A 17,792-nucleotide genomic window follows, 5' to 3' on the forward strand; every position below is an offset into this window, starting at 1 on the left:
TCGCTTGGAGCTTGAGGCTTCGCAACACGGGGTCTGTTGCCTTCCCCTTCGTGCCGCAGCTCAATCCCATCTTCAAACCTGCTTTTAAAGTCCGTAAACGGGAGAGCTCAAGCAGCACCGCCGGGTACTGCCCCCAAAATAATCCTCTTGGGGTTTTGAGGGCTACGTAGCCTTCATAGCGCCTCTGGAGCCCCCATGTTGTTTGAGGTCCCCCAAAGGGTTTCCTCGCGTTCCTTTTCGCTATGGCGGCTTCACCGGAAGTCCTACCCCTTCACTCCGTGTCTGACTCCAAGTTTGCAGTTGCTGAGTCTAAACTCCACCCCTTCCTCTTCCTCCAACAGGGGAAAAAGCCCTTTCGCTTTCACTCTTTCCCCCTCCTCTCACTGACCCTTTCATGCCTTCGAGTTTTGGGGCTGGCTATTTCCGGCCTCTCTCCCTCTGTTTCTGAGCTGAAACTGCCAGTTTGTGTATCTCTGCTCTGCCCCCCCCCCCTTTCCTTGTCCACTATGTTCAGGGATCAGGTTACTGTAGCCATCTGCTGCCTGCTCTCTATTCTCTGTCAGGCAGCTAGGCTGGCCCTCCTCCTTCCCACATTCCAGTGTTCTTATCTCTCTTTGTCTGGCCTCATTCCCAGCCTCTGTCAGCTCCGGAACGAAGCTGACATAGTGGGATTCTGGGAAGATATCTATAACAAACTGAAAAAGATGTTTAGATTTTCATTTGAAAAAACACCAGAATCCTTTCTCCTGGGTATCATGTCAGAGGAAATAAAAAGAACTGTCAGACCAATATTTATGTATGCAACTACGGCGGCAAGGTTATTGATTGTCAAAAATTGGAACAGCAGCAGCATCCCAACTAAAACAAACTGGTTATCTAAAATGATGGAATACTTCCATATTGCCGAACTAACAGGGAGGATAAGAGGAGATATGGTACAAAAAGTGAATAAGGAGTGGGCTATCTTTAAGGAATACATCAAAATTTATGTGGAAAAAGTAGAATTTCTGACAGATATTGAGTGAATCCAGAAAATGATTAGAGTGAAAGGAGAGTAAAGTCAAGATAGAAGAAGAGATTAAAGAAATAATGAAATGCGTTTAAGCTAGTTGGAAAAATAAAGTAGCGTAACAAGAATGGCTGGAAGTCAAATCGTCAGAAAACGCCAGGAGACATTATCAAATGCCTTCTCTGCATCTATAAATACCAAGGCCGCCTGTTTGTCTATTCTAGTATCCAAATATTCAATAATGTCTATCACATTTCTTACGTTGTCCCTCAGTTGTCTCCCTGGTAGGAAGCCCGTTTGGTCTTTATGAATTGTATTATTTAATACCTTTTTTAACCTTTCTGCCATTACATCCGCGAACAATTTATAGTCGTTATTTAATAACGAGATGGGTCTAAAATTCTTCACCTCTAAGGCATCTACATCTTTTTTAGGGATTAATGTGATATAAGCTTCCTTCCAGGTATTCGGGGTCCTTCCCTCTTTTAGAACATTATTCATCACTTCACATAAAGTTGGACAAAGTTGGTCACCTAGTATTTTATAATATTTAGTCGATAAGCCATCCGGCCCCGGCGCTTTTCCAACTTTCATCTTTTTTATGGCCTTCTTTATCTCCTCTTGCGTAATCATCTGATCTAATAACTCTTTTTCCTCAGTTGCGATCTGTTGCAGATGGTGCTCTTGCAGGTAGCGATCTATTTCATAATCTGTTTCCTTTCCTCTTTTATATAAATCCTTATAGTACTTCTGAAATATCCTTTTTATTTCTTTTGGCTCTTCCACTATCCTTTCTCCGTCCCTTATTCTACAGATTGTATTTTGTTTCCTCCTTTCCCTTATCTGCCACGCCAAGTATTTCCCTATTTTATTGGCTGATTCAAAGTTCTTTCGTTTCATCATTTTGATTTTCCATTCTATCTCCTGATTAATTATCATCGAAAATTTGGCTTGTAGTATCTTTATATTTTGCTTTAGCGTCTCTTCACCAGGTTTAATAACTCATTTCCTTTCATTCTCCATGAGCTGTGTTAAGATCTCCTCTTTCTTTTTCTCTTTTTCTTTTCTTATGTGGCTGTTTTTCTGAATTAGGAAGCCCCTCATAACTGCTTTTCCTGCATCCCAAACCGTTTCTACAGCTGTTTCTTTGTTTAAATTCCACTTAAAGTATTCTTCAATTGTTTATTTTGCCTTACTTACTATCTTTTGATCATTAAATAAGCCCTCATTCATTCTCCATCTACATGCTCTAACCTCTCTACCCTTTATCTCAATGAATACCGGGTTATGATCCGAAATAGTTTTAGGATGTGGACAGGCTGCTTGGACGAGTGAAACCGACCACCTGTCTCCTTGATCCTTGCCCATCCTGGCTGATAAAAGCGAGCCGGGAAGGGCTGGGCGATGGGCTCTGCGGGGTGGTGAATGCTTCCCTCTGTGAGGGAGCCTTCCCAGACCCGCTGAAAGAGGCGGTCATTAAACCGCTTCTTAAAAAAAAATCTTTAGACCCGGCCAATTTGGCCAACTATCGCCCAGTCTCAAATCTGCCATTCTTGGGCAAGGTGATTGAGCGGGTGGTTGCTGAACAACTCCAAGCACGCCTGGAGGAAACGGACCATTTGGATCCCTTCCAATTGGGATTCAGGCCTCACCATGGGACTGAAACTGCCTTGGTCGCGCTGGTTGATGATCTCCGGCGGGCTAGGGACAAAGGTGAGAGCTGTTTCCTAGTTCTGCTGGATCTCTCAGCGGCCTTTGACACCATCGACCATAACATCCTTCTGGACCGTCTAGAGGGGCTGGGAGCTGGGGGCACTGTCATACAGTGGTTCCGCTCCTTCCTCCTGGGCCGTGTCCAGAAAGTGGTGTGGGGGGTGAGTGTTCAGACCCCTGGGCTCTCACTTGTGGGGTGCCTCAGGGTTCTGTCCTCTCCCCCATGCTTTTTAATATCTATATGAAGCCGCTGGGAGAGATCATCAGGGGGTTTGGACTGGGTGTTCATCAGTATGCAGATGACACCCAGCTCTACCTCTCCTTTAAATCAGAACCAGCGAAGGCGGTGAAGGTCCTGTGTGAGTGCCTGGAGGCGGTTGGAGGTTGGATGGCGGCTAACAGATTGAGGTTGAATCCTGACAAGACAGAAGTACTGTTTTTGGGGGACAGGAGGCAGGCAGGTGTGGAGGATTCCCTGGTCCTGGATGGGGTAACTGTGCCCCTGAAGGACCAGGTGTGCAGCCTGGGAGTCATTTTGGACTCACAGCTGTCCATGGAGGCGCAGATTAACTCTGTGTCCAGGGCAGCTGTCTACCAGCTCCACCTGGTACGCAGGCTAAGACCCTACCTCCCCGCGGACTGTCTCGCCAGAGTGGTGCATGCTCTAGTTATCTCACACTTGGACTACTGCAACGCGCTCTACGTGGGGCTACCTTTGAAGGTGACCCGGAAAGTGCAATTAATCCAGAATGCGGCAGCTAGACTGGTGACTGGGAGTGGCCGCCGGGACCACATAACACCGGTTCTGAGAGATCTGCATTGGCTCCCAGTACGTTTCCGAGCACGATTCAAAGTGTTGGTGCTGACCTTTAAAGCCCTAAACGGCCTCGGTCCTGTATACCTGAAGGAGCGTCTCCACCCCCATCGTTCAGCCCGGACACTGAGATCCAGCGCCGAGGGCCTTCTGGCGGTTCCCTCATTGCGAGAAGTGAGGCTACAGGGAACCAGACAGAGGGCCTTCTCGGTAGTGGCGCCCGCCCTGTGGAACGCCCTCCCATCAGATGTCAAAGAGATAAAGAATTACCTGACGTTCAGAAGACATCTTAAGGCAGCCCTGTTCAGGGAAGTTTTTAATATGTAATGCTGTACTGTTTTTAACACTGATTGGGAGCCGCCCAGAGTGGCTGGGGAAACTCAGCCAGATGGGCGGGGCATAAAAAATAAATTATTATTATTATTATTATTATTATTATTATTATTATTATTATTATTATTATTATTTGCGGTAGAATTTCAGATTTGGTTAAGCTTTGTGTCAGTTCCTTTGAAATCCAGATATTATCTATTCTCCCCCAGCTCTGGTTTGGATTTGAGAAAAAAGTATACTGTTTTGTAGTGGGATTTTTAAATCTCCAAGCATCAATTAATCCCATATTATCGACCAGATCAAAGAAAGTACAAGGTAGCTTGCCTTCTTTCGTCTCTTGCTTTTTTGTTGACCTATCCAAATTTGGCAGTACCACTCCGTTAAAATCGCCCATCAATATCATTTTTTGATCCGTCCACTCTAATAACTTATTGCCTAGTTCAGAGAAAAAAGCTGACTTTTTATCGTTAGGTGCATATATTCCAACAACAATTATTTTTACTCCTTGAAACACCATCTGCACTATTATCAATCTCCATTGTTCATCTTTATATAGTAATTTTGGATCAATTTTTTCCTTTATATAGAGTACCACCCCTTTTTTCTTAACCTTATCCGACGTCACAAAGTCCAACCCTAATCTCTTATTACTCAGAATTCCTTTATGTTTTTTTATTACATGAGTCTCTTGAAGGCAGATTAGGTCAAGATTCTTTTTTAGTAATATGTGAGCAATCTGATTCCTTTTATTTTTATTGTTTAGCCCATTCACGTTCCAAGACAGTGTTTTTAAAGCCATCTACTATATACAGTTAATAAGTTATCAAGTCTAGTTTAAGACTACTGTTCTTTGTCTTCTTTCTCTTCCTCTTCCCTTTCTTCTGTTGCGTTTGTCTCTCTCTCTTCCTCTTCACTCCCCGCGCCCCCGTCCCCCTCCCCCGGCCGCTCTCCCACCTCCCCCACCCCGCCATCCTTCCAAGTTCTTTCTCGTACCTTCTTGCAAATTTTTCAAGTTCTGAAGGGCTGGACAGTTTAAATCTTTTTTCCTTAAAATAAAATGAAATACCTTCCGGGAATTCCCATCTATATAGGATCCCCTTTTTCTTCAGCTGATTAGTTAATTTTTTATATACCTCTCTCCTTCGAATAAATCTCGAGGGGATCTCTTTGAATATAATAATTGAATTTCCTTCAATACATAACCTTTTGCTGTAATTCTGTTTCAGTATTTCATTCCTTATATCCAATGAGTTAAACATGGCTAATACATCTCCTGGCAATTTTCCCCCCTTAACTTTTGCCGATTTTGATTTTATCCGGAAAATATTTGCTAAAGAGTAGCTTATCTCTTCTTCCTTCCTATCTAACCAAATTGCTACCGTATTTTTCGCTCTATAACACGCACCTGACCATAACACGCACATCGTTTTTAGAGGAGGAAAACAAGGGGAAAAACATTCTGAATGAAACAGTGGATGTATCATTTTTGTGCTTCATGCTGTGGCCACAGACATGTGATCTGATGGTGAATTTGGGCTGACCCAATGCAAAGATCCTGAGGATCCATGTGGATCCATGTTTTGTAACCACGTTTTTGCACCATTGCAGCCCCAGGCAACAGTGGGTGCGTGATTTTGGGGGGGCAGGCTGTAGCCATGGACATGCTATGTGCTCTGATGGTGAATTTGGGCTGACCCAATGCAAAGATCCTGAGGATCCATGTGGATCCATGCTTTTTAACCACATTTTTGCACCATTGCAGCCCCAGGCAACAGTGGGTGCGTGATTTTTGGGGGGCAGGCTGTAGCCATGGACATGCTATGTGATCTGATGGTGAATTTGGGGTGACCCAATGCAAAGATCCTGAGGATCCATGTGGATCCATGCTTTTTAACCACATTTTAAGTGGGGAGGGAAGGAAAAACACAGAAGGGACAAGGAGCAGGAGAGGGGTGTGCAGAGAAGCAGCTGGCTAAGAATGCAGGAGAGGGGTATAACAGGAGGGAGGAAAGGAAGGCAAAAGTTTTCCCTCACCTACCCACCCAAGCCAGCCAGCTCGCGCGCTCGCTCTCTCTCTCTCTCCCTCCTGCATGTTTTCAGCAGCACACAGAGACTACACTCTGCTTTCCCCTCTCCTTGCCTGGAGGGGAGGGGCTTTCCCTGCTCTTTGTTCCGTTTGAGCAAACACAGCAAGGAAACAGAGGTGGGTGGGCAGTAAGACCCTGAGGCAGAATGCAGGAAAGCAGCCGCTTCCTCTTTTCAGGTTTCCCTTCTCTGAGACGCGCGATTTGATTTTTGCCTGATTTTTTTGCCATTTGGCTCCAGAGACCACACATTCGCTCAATAACACGCACAGACATTTCCCCTTCCTTTTTAGGAGAAAAAATCTGTGTGTTATGGAGGGAAAAATACGGTAACTCTTTAACCATTTTAGATCTTATATTTTCATTTGGGTCCTCCGGAATTCCTCTGAATTTCAGGTTTGTTTGATTTTGTCTCATCTGAGTCATAGCCATGCTATCCAGCAGTTCTTCCTGTGCCTTTCCTATCTCCTTAACTCTATTTTAACCCTGTCCAAGTCCTTCTTACTGTCTTTCATATCTTTCTGCACCCTTTTCATTGAATCCTCAAGTACTTTGGTTTTTACCGATAGATCTTTAACTTTTCCTGTCAATTCTCCCACCACCCCCTCCAATCTCTTATCCAATGTATCCTGTACTTCCAATAGCTTTCTCTCAATATATTGTTCGTTATGTTTAAATTATTTCCTTATTTTGGCCATCAAACTATTGTAGTCCTTAATTTCTCTCCCCTCCTTCCCATCCTCTTGTCTGGATGGCCTCCTTTCTGCTGGCGTTCCCACCCCCTTCTTCATTTTGTATATCAACTTATATTAGCTAGTTATTAATAACAGCTCTTCCCTCCCCAAAGGTCACTGAAGTGCGCTGTTGAGTTCCTCTGTTCCTCCCGTTGATTTCTTTTGGTATAATTTTCTTTATCCCCGCATGGTGGCGCCTTATTGTCCTTCCAGGTCTATTTTTCCCTCTTCCATATGATTCCTCAACAGGGTATCTCTTTCCACATGAGGTCAAACAGCTGATCTCCTGTAATCAGTAATCCCACATTTGGGGGGGAGGCAAATAAACAAAAAATAGACACATACACACACACACACACACACACACACACAAAACAGGCAAACAGAAAAATTAATAAAGAGGAAACAACAGAAGCAAAAAGAAAAAGTATATGTATATATAGAGAGAGCCAGTAAAAAAAGGGAACCAATAAAAAAGGACCAATGTAAAAGAGCGAAAAGGGGGCATGGGTGGGAAAGCCAGCGTCTCAAAAAAAAAAGTCCAAAGACGTACCCGCAAGAAGCAGGAAATAGATAAGTAAAGGAAAAAAAATTGGAGAGAGAAAAGAGATAAGGATAAGAGTAAAAGGGTGAGATGCAATGAGAGAATACGCCAAGGTTTTAGGGGCAACAAATTGATGCTCTGAGACTTTGGAAGGGATATGGGGTAAGTCTCAGTCCGAGAACGAACACCGGTGAGCGGAACTGAGCCAGGCAAGGAGATACTCCACGAGATGAGAGGCTTTGTAAATAGCGGAGAGACCTGGCAAACTGTCTTATTTAAATTCTCCTCTCTTTCCAGAGATTCCAGTCTCTTTCCGCTATAGCGGTGATTCAATCTAAAGCGTAGCTCCCATCTTCTTCTGCTTAAGGTATATCTCTTTAAGACGGGAGAGATCAGAAGACAAAATGTCTATGCGTGAACCCGCTAAATTTTTACTTTTCTCCAGACCGTTCACAATTCCTCCTAAGCCTCTTCAGAAGAACACTATCTCTCCACGTCTCCCCTCCTCCAATACGCCGTTTAGATACTGTTTAAATCAATCCTCATTCAAAGGCAACCGGCAATCGAATTGGGTGTGGAGGACCCGCCAATATGTCCCAAGCCTGTCGCTGGTACAGCACTCTCCGACCAAGTAAAACAGCAGATTTCCTTTCCCTTCTCTCTAGTCCATTAAAATATTTTCCATATTGTTTTGCCTCAGACTCCTTATACTTTATATCTGAGGTCTTTCCTCTACACCCACTTAGCGGTAACTTTGTTACTTTTTTACTTTCTTTCTCCCAGTCTTCCGCTATACTCCATTTTATTCTTACCGCCGGTAGTAGACTCCTTCTCCTTTCGCCCCACGAAATTCTTTTTCCGCTGAGTCCTTTGATTAAATTTTGATTATTATCAACGCAATTGCTCTCGCTGTTTTTCCCATTTTTTCTAATGCAGTCCTTAATAGCTATTTCCCGGCTTTTTAGCTGTTGTCGGACGTTCGCCGCTTTTCACATGGAGCATGAGGCTTCACAACATGGAGTCTGTTGCTTCCCCTTCATGCTGCGGCTCCAGCCCTGTTAAACGCCGGCAACACGGGCGAGCACAGGCAGCGTCGCTGGGTACTCAGTCCCCCAAGATAATCCTCCTGGGGTTTCAGGGTTCACGGAGCCTTCGTGACCCCTCTAGACCTCTGTGTTGTTTGAGACCCCCCCCCCCCCCGGAGGGCAGCCTCACGCTCCTTCCCGTGGCTGCGGCGTCCCGGAAGTCGCTCCTTCCTATCAATATCCATGAGGGATGATATCTCCCCTGCACACCACTGCCTCCTCTCCATGCGTGTTCAAGGGGGCTCTGAGAGGGCATCTCCTTTTGATTTCCACTTGAACCCATTTGACAGAGACTCACAGTTCCTTTGGCATCTGCAGCCGCCTCTGAGGTTTGAGTATCATCTATCAACATCACAAGCGTGAAGAGATCATCTTGGAAACTTGACCCCACCCTAGGGCTCAGCCATCACTGTCTCTTCTTTGCAACACAGATCCAGAGGTGGGGATGGCAGATATGGGAGTCACAGAGAAAAATATTTATTTTGGCCCTGGATGCCTGTGGCGGGGAATCTTGAGAGCTGCTCCCCTGGGCTGAGTCAAGTTTCCTGGATATTTCTGTCTGCCCTGAAACAGATGCTCACAGCAGAAGGGTGGTGGAGAGAGAGCAGGATTGACTATGCTAGCTCTGGCAGAGTGAAGCAAGAGGCAACCTGAGAGGACCAGGGGCTTTGTGGGCAATGAGTGGGTCAGAACCCTGGACCCCAAGGGGCAGATGGGGCTGGAGTGACCACAGCACACCCCTCCCCTAAAGGCTCCCAGGGATTAAGGGTCTCTCCCCAATTCTGCCCTGCTCCCTGATGCTGCAAGATTCTGATCTCTGACTCTCCGGCTGCAGGGTGGAAAACCCCAAATTCTGCACTTGAAATAAATTGTGCATTTGAAATAAATTGTGCACATTTGCCTGGCCAACAGCAGTTTGGGCAGGAGGTCTGACTGAATGACCTTGGAGTCCATCAGTGCTTCTGAATGCTAGTTGCTGGGCATCTCTGGCAGGGAGAGCCCTCAGGCTCTGCTTTTCGGCATCCTGGAAGAGGCACCTGGCAGACCAAGTGAGACAACACTGTCATAGATCTGGATGTTGGGATACTGCCAGGGAGATAAAGTCCATCTGAGCCCCCAAGCTGGCTGCCGGACGATCCATCGACCTCCCGTAGTCACGCAGTATCAGCAATTTGCGACACCAAGCCTCAGAAACAGATTGCCACATTCCTGGGCAGAATTCACACAGCAAAAGTTGCACTCAGGAGGGTATCATTTAGAATGTTTATTCAGCGTTGGTCAGAACAAAGAACAAACATGACTGCCTGCTAGCGTTCTGGCGCAGAGAGAGAAAACGAAAGCAATAGCAAACATAAACATCCTGAGAAACAGGAAATACGCAGACTCTGTGACTCACACAGCCTGCTCCCTTTTAAGGTGGAACGGAAATATCCTAACACTGGAGTCTGTCAGTGAATGGTAGAACTTAATAAATGGTAGCATTTGGATAATATTTGGGATATGAATGGAAAATATAAGCTGCAGAACTGTGCCAGACAAGAAATTTCAGGGTTATACTGCCTGGTCAGTATAGTTAGGTGCAGAGCCACTGAGAAACAATGGGGAGCCAGATCCTGGGCCACTGAAGGCCACTGGCAATGCAAAACGGTATCCTTCCCCCTGCTCCAAGGAGTGGACAGAGACAGGATATTTGGGAGGTTCCCAAGATGGTGTGACACAGGAAAAAAGGTGTCCCTTTTAAAACAGAGAAGGCGAGCAGGTGCATGGCAAAGGTTATTGGGAAGGAGAAAGGAGGTGCCAGGAGTGGAGGCAGAGGTCATGCTGGGCAGAGCCATCTTGGCAGGCTGAGACACAGAGATGGCATGCAGGTTGCTTTGGACTGCGCTGCTGGGAGGAACAAGTCCCTCTTGAGATGTAATGATGCGAACTCTCTTCCTCCACCTAGACCTAGGTGTATATAGGTGTAAAATAAACCATACATCTTAAAACACTGAGGCTCTCAGGTATTATTCCTAGAGCCTCTGATAAGTCTTCCCTGTTAGCTGCCTAAAGATGTTGCCACCCAAAGACATTGCCTGACTCACCACGAGGAGGAAGGGATAGGCACATGGAAAGACCACTGAAGACTGATCAGTAATGTCAGTATATGGAAACATCAAAGCTGCAGACACCCAGATTGTTGACATCACATGATGTGCCTATCTGTGGGAAAGAAGAATTTCCCAGGACGTTCACAGGCTGGATAAGTCTTTGTGAAGAGTGTAATTTGAAACCTTCCGACTGCGCATGTTCAGGAAGTTTGTCAGACTTGCTACAAGAACTGAACTGAAAGGACGTGTTTATTTCTTTAGTGCTGTAATGTCAGAAATAAACATCATGTAAATAGATTTCTGACTTATTTTCTTTCCCCTGCGGAAGCAGAAGAGAGGGGTTGTGCATTTTACCCACGCTTGGGAAAATGTCGCCTATCAAAATCTCCCTGGTCTGTCTGGATATCAGCCAGAGGAGGTTACTGGTAAATAAGCTCCAAGGACAGCAAGAGGGGCCAGCCTCTATGGAGGGGGCTTGCAAACCGACAAGTAGAACATCACAGATCATCAGCTGCCATTTCCTTAAGAGAGGCATTAAAGGATTTAAACTGTACTCATTCCAATTGCAGGGCCTCAAAAGAGTCCTGTATTGTTAGTTTTTGTCACTACCTCCCCACGTTGGGAGTGGGTAATTTGTGCGCCTGCTGCCTTCCTTGGATGTGGTAGCCATTCCTCAGGCTCCGTCTCCAGAATCAAACCCCGGTTCCCTGTTACCTGTGGTCACCATGGTGGGCAAAGAAAGTACCATTGAAAGTTGATACAGCAGACATTTAAATGCGCCGCCGCTGTCAAGGGGGCATGTGATGGGACCGAGGTTATCTAGAGTCATCAAAGCGGCCGGGTGAGCCAGGGTTGGTTTTGGTCTGATAAATGCACATATCCCCGGAGGTCAGCTCTCATTGGCATGTATTAGCTCTAGAATTACCAGAGTTATCCAAGGAATGGTAGGAGCGACCAAAGAAACCATAATTGATTTAATGAGCCATTCGCAGTTTCACCATAATGCCCATGTGTACTTAGACATGCATGGCTTAATCTTTGAGGCAAGCATATGATACTGGCAGGATCAACAAGGTAGCTGCGAGCAACTGACAAGTGGGTCATCATTGTGGTCAGTGTTTCTGGGCTGTGCCCTGGGGCTGGCCCTGGGGCCAGGACCCTACAGGCAGGCGAGCCAGTGAGCATGGAGCTGCCCTGGCTCCCCACACAGGCAGTGGCCATGGAGGCCCATGACACGCTAGACGGGAGGCTACCTCTGTCATGGAGGCAGCACGCAGCCAGGGGAACGAGAGAAGGATGCACCCACGGAGATGGGTGGGCGCCCGGAGGACGCGGACGCTGAGGGGACAGCAGGCGCTGAGCAGCCACGCGATTGTCTCCGGCTCGGTGGGCCCCTGGACCCCACCCTGACGTCGGGTGGTGGCGGGCGCGGGGAGCTATCGGCATGGCTCGGCTGCGCACGGATGGAGCGAGACATGGTGACGCCTCGGGGCAGGTGTAGTGCCCGGAACGGGTTACTAAGGAGGGCAACGGAACACCGGATGGCTGCAGGGACGGGGAGGCATCTGCTCCACTTGAACACTGGTTGGCAGGCCGGCCCGCGGAGGGCCCTCCCTAACGTGACTGTCGGGCCATTTGGCGAGTGACCAAACGCAGGGTCCATCCTACCACAGGGCAGTCCCCACCCTCACTCTCGTGAGTCCCTGGAAAACACTGCCGTGGCCAAGGGAGCACAGGGGCCACTCAAGGGTTCTCGGGTCCCAGAGCCAGGGTTGCAGCCTGCCACCAGCTGCTCCCCCACCTCGCTGCTCCTCTCCTGGCAGAGAACCGAAGGCCGGTGGGATCGGACGAGGCTGCTCGCTGCTTCTCAAAGGGAACCGTGTTGGACACTGCACCTGCCCCACACTGTGGATCCACACTGACCAGGAGCGCAGTTGAGTTGTTTGCTGTTCTTCTGAGGATTCTGAAAGCCCTGTCACCAGAAATCTCCATGTGCATGCCGACCTGACCTCATGACAGTGTGTTGGCGCTTGGCCGCCGGCGCCCTGGTATAGCAGCGTCTCGGAAGTCATAGCTGTTAACGTTTTCCTTTTTTAAAGGGAAATTCCCTTATTCCAAATAGGATTCCTCGCAAGAAAAGGGGAAAGTTGACAGCTATGCGGAATTCCATGCTGGCAGACAGCAGCAACTTCTCTCCAGCAGGAGGCTTCACAAATCACCGGCTGTGCCGTTCAACCCATGCGATTAGGTGGTGATAGATCGTTCCTGGCACCCATCCTCCGGTTAGGAGTATGTGAACCAGAGGACCGTCGCAGGGAACCAAGGGCCTCAACGGCCACCCAGTGTACCTGCTGGCCGGCCGGGAAGCAACTGTTAGGATATAGTTCTGTTCCACCTTAAAAGGAGCAGGCATGACTGGTGTGTCACATGCTTGTTTACTTCCAGCTCTCGCTGGGAACTTCCTTTTGTATATAGGTTTTGTGCTCTGCTGTTTTGCTGGACACGAAGGAAAGCAGACATGTTTTCCTTTGTTCCTGAACTATGCTGAATAAAATGCTGTACATTATGCTTACATATTTCTCTGTCCGCCTCTTCTGCTGCAAAGAGTTCTTATCTCTGCTGGTTTGCGTGCTTAGAGTCTCTAAAGGTATCTGAGGCTTGAATCGCAGTTTTGATGCTGTTTTGAGAACCAGAGTATCGCCCGGCTGCTGGCCGGTGGCTGGAGCCAGCTGGGGGCCTGTCAATTGCCCCCGACTCCTGGCAGCATCCCAACAGGAATCACGTTGCGTGAGTCGGCCTGGTCTACCTGCAGGAAGGGAGCTCGTCCACCCGTTCCATGCCCCGGAACGACTCCCGGTCCACCCGCAGACAAAAAAGGGGGGTGGGCAGCCCGGTCTAGAAATATAGAGGGGCAGGACGTGCTGCAGGCCGCAAGCGGGAAGCCTGTGTCTCACCCTTTACACAGGCCCTGGCTCTGCAGGTCTACCCGGACCGAGGCCCACCCATGACGGCTGGGGACGTCTTAGCGCAAGGAACGCCTTTGCCGGCTGCCCACCCGGGGCCCGCACACGCAGGACTGGAGGGTGGAGGGATGGACGCAACCGGTGTCCGCTGGCTCGCCAGCCAGCCAGACAAAAGCTTGTGTTGAGGGATGACTTTCAATAGATTGCAGCGAGGGAGCTGCTCTGCTACGTATGAAACAGGATGTCTATGAATGATTTAGCACCGGGTTCCCCATGAATATGCGGTGTGCCAAGGGCGAGAGGTAGCCCCCTTCCAGAGCCACCCTCCCTGAGAGGCGGCGCAGGGAGGGGATCCATTGGCCCAAGCCGGCCGGCCCAGCTAGGTTGAATCCTCCAGGCGGACTGCGCAGACCCCACCCATTTACCTCTCAATGGTTTCACACCCTCTTGAACTCTCCAAAGTTCCCTTACGGTACTTGTTGACTATCGGTCTTGTGCCCGTATTTAGCCTTAGATGGAGTTTACCACCTGCTTTGGGCTGCATTCCCAAGCAACCCGACTCCGAGAAGACCCGGTCCTGGCACGCCGGTGGCCTCTACCGGCCTCACACCGTCCACGGGCTGTGCCTTGATTAGAAGGACTTAGGGCCCCCCATCGGAGCAGCACCGGGGAGTGGGTCTTCTGTATGCCACATTTCCTGCGCCCCACCATGCAGAGAGAGGCGGAGCAGCGTGTACCAGGGGGCGGGGCTGGCCACCTGCGGGGGTGGGGCTAGCATCCCAGGCGGCAGGGCTAATGTCACGGGGGGCCAAGGCGAGCCTCCTGGGGGTGCGGGGGTGCACAGCCGCCCACCGTGAGCCTCCTGGGGGGTGCAGGGGGGTGAAGCTGGCCGCAGCGTGCCTCCCGGGGGGTGCGATACCCAACGCGAGTGCAGCAATGTCACCCTCCAGGATGGCAACTGGGGTGGGCCGCTCCCACCTCACCTACCTTACTCCGCCCTCTGCCACCGTGGGGCGGGGATTCGATTCTGGGCTCTTCCATGTTCACTGACAGTTACTGAGGGAATCCTGGTTAGTTTCTTTTTCTCCCCTGACTAATATGCTTAAATTCAGCGGGTCGCCACGTCTGATCTGAGGTCACGGTCAGATGGAACGGGGTGGGGGGACGAAGGGAGCTGATGGACGGATGGCAGCCGCACCAATGGGAGAGATGGTGCACTCTCGAACGTACGCCATACTGAACCAACGAATGAACGAATGACCTGACTGCCCCCTGATTGCTGCGCACTGACCCCTCTCGCTCTCCAGGCTTCAGAGAAAGCAACGGCTCCAACACTCATTATCATCCGATAATAAGCAACGCCTCCAACACTTATTGTCACCCAATTTTTTCATTTTTGCCAACCTATCTGATGACATATACCATCTATGATGCATCTGTTAGGATATTTCCGTTCCACCTTAAAAAGGGAGCAGGCTGTTGTGTGTCACAAGCCTGCGTACTTCCTGCTCACAGGAAGTTTCTGTTTTGTATATAGATTTTGTTTCACTCTGTTGCCTCGACACTGAGGCAGGCAGTCATGTTTTTCCTTTGTTTTGACCAACGTTGAATAAATCTGTAGAATATGCTCTCCTGGGTGAATCTTTCATTGTGGAAACTCTGCAAAAAGGGCGTGCACGAGTCCTGGAATGTGGACAGCTATTTCCGAGGGAGACCGGGAGACAACGTGGAGGCATGATGGCCTATGTCTCCCTGGCAGTATCCCAACAACAGGTTTCGGGCCCAGATTTACGGCACTTACAGGAGAGTAAGACTGCTGAAGACTGTGAGAGGTATGTGGGGAAAAGCAAGACTTTTCTGTTGCCGCGGCAGAGTCTTTGAAGTCCAGCAGGCAAATTAGCCTGGGAGATGAGCCAGAAGGCCTCATGATTTATGAGTTGCCAATATAAGGAGTTTTTGAAGTGAAAAAGGCTCACGGCTCAAGTAAAACCTGGAATGGAGCTTTTACAAGCCTCAGATGGGGTTCCAAAGCTAAATGGCCACAATTATGAGACCTGGGCAAGGTGGAATGCTTTGAAAGTAGCCCATCTGGCAGCCTTCCCAGCACAGAGTTTGACTGCATCGGAGGTCCTGGCTGTTTCCCTGATTGAGAGTGATTGCAGGGATGCCGAGGGCACCAATTGCAAACTGCAGGGGGAGCTGAATGTTATGTCATCCAAAGCAGCATTCCAGCCTCCAGGGGGAGCCAAGGAGTCGGCAGCTGAGAGCTCTGTTTCCCATGAGAGCCAATGTCATTTTCGCAGAGGCCGGAAGGCGAGATGTAAACAAAAGAAGAAGCCGGCAGATGGCCAGAAGCAGGAGGGGGGTGGAAAGTCCAGGCCAGGGGAAAACAAGGTTTTGTTTGCTGGCACTGCTTCACCAAAGGCAAATTTGATGGCCAGGAGCAGGGGGGCAAGCAGCAGCCTAAGCCGATGGAAAACAAGGTTTTGTTTGCTGGCTCTGCTTCTCCAAAAGCCAAAGGAAAATTTGTCATCGATTCTGGAGCCACAAGGCACATGTGTGCAAAGTGGCACCTGTTTATCTCCTTCACGCCTCAAGATGGGGAGATTCAACAGGCTGATGGAAAGACGTTGTGAATCGCAGGAGTCGGGACAGTGAGACTGGCAAGTCTGCACACGACCATTAGTGATGTACTTTATGTTCCAGATTCTGCAGACAATTTGCTCAGTGTCCCACAGCTGACTGGGCGTGGCTTTGAGATTTCCTTCAAGAAGAGCATCTGTGTCATCAGGAAAGGCAAAGAGGACATTTTGCATGCAAAGTTTATAGATGGCTTGTTCTGTATAACTTATGATGAGAATGGTGTTGATGGTGTTTTCTTCCTGGCAGACAGTTGAGAAATAAAATAAGAAATATAATAAATATTTTGGAATATCTAACTGCCAGGAATGAAAAACAAGCTATCCTAATGTTTGTGGATGCAGAGAAGGCCTTTGATAACATTTTTTGGGATTTTATGCTAAAGAATTTAGAATGTATGGATGTGGGGGAAGAATTCTTTAATGGGATAAAAGCTATATATACAGAGCAAAAAGCAAAATTGATTGTCAACAATGTTGTCACGGAAGATATACAAATAACAAAAGGAACTAGACAGGGATGTCCACTTTCACCATTGTTATTTATAACGGTCCTGGAGGTCCTGCTGAGGGCGATTAGACAAAATGATTTAATAAAAGGGGTGACAGTTGGCCAGAATGAATATAAAGTGAAAGCCTTTGCAGATGATCTGGTAATAACAATTGAAGAACCAACAGAAGGTGTAATAGAAGTTTTGAAGGAGATGGAACAATTTGGAATTGTAGCAGGGTTTAGATTAAATAAAAAGAAAACAAAAAAAAATAGCGAAAAATATGGACCAAAGTATGATAGAAATAATGCAACAAAAAACAGAGATAGATGTGGTGAAAAAGGTAAAATATTTGGGAATCTGGCTAACTCCCAAAAATATTGATTTACTTCAAAACAATTATATTCCGGTGTGGAACGAAATAAGGAAAGACCTGGAAGTATGGGGCAGACTGAAACTATCCTTTTGGGGTAGAATTTCTTCTATAAAGATGAGCGTCCTTCCTAAGATGCTATTCTTGTTTCAGACTATCCCCATAATAAAGGGGGTATCAATCTTTACAGAGTGGCAAAGAGTGATATCAAGTTATATCTGGCAGGGCAAGAAGCTGAGAATTAAATTTAAGTTATTAACAGATGTGAAGGAAAGAGGAGGCTTCGCCCTGCCAGATTTGAAACTGTACTATGAAGCAGCCTGTCTCTGTTGGTTGAAGGAATGGATAAAATTAGAAAGTAAGGAATTATTAGACCTTGAAGGTTTTGATAATAGATTTGGATGGCACACGTACTTATGGTGTGAGAAGAAGAAAATACATAAAAGGTTTGGGAGTCACATATTCCGAGGTCCACTAACAGAAGTATGGGATAGGTATAAAAACCTATTAGAACCAAGAGTTCCGCATTGGTTATCTCCGTTAGAGATTATGTCGGTGAAGAAAGTAAATATGAGAAGTAATTGGATTACATATGGAGACTTAATAATTAAAGAAGGAGGTAAATGGAAGATAAAACCACATGAACAAGTTAAGGAACATGTTTATGATTGGTTGCATTATTTTCAGGTTAATGAAATGTTTAAAAAAGATATTAAAGAAAGTGGTTACACGGAAAAAGATTCAAAGTTTCAAACAGATATGTAATGGCTTTAAGGGTTGCTTGTGCGTAAGTTACCGCCTCTCCGGGCTAGTTTGCCTGGTTAAGCCGTTTCCCTCTGGACAGCCCTCCACTCTGTGGCTGTTCAGTCGCTGGCAGAATCCGTCAGTGGGCATTTCTTGAACCTCTTCCAGCAAAGAAG

At 47.6% G+C, this 17,792-nt stretch overlaps 1 long non-coding RNA gene across 1 annotated transcript in view; it reads left to right on the plus strand.

Moving 5' to 3' along the window:
- The window catches only part of LOC310836019, a 463,755-nt gene extending 450,777 nt beyond the window's left edge, over positions 1-12,978 (plus strand). The window contains exon 2 of the long non-coding RNA XR_014559838.1: positions 12,923-12,978. This is a non-coding gene — a long non-coding RNA (uncharacterized lncRNA). The remainder of the gene's footprint in view (positions 1-12,922) is intronic.
- Positions 12,979-17,792: the final 4,814 nt, after the last annotated feature.

The sequence above is a fragment of the Podarcis gaigeae genome, assembly GCF_964106915.1.
Source record: "Podarcis gaigeae genome assembly, chromosome: W".
Classification (NCBI taxonomy): Eukaryota; Metazoa; Chordata; class Lepidosauria; order Squamata; family Lacertidae; genus Podarcis; species Podarcis gaigeae.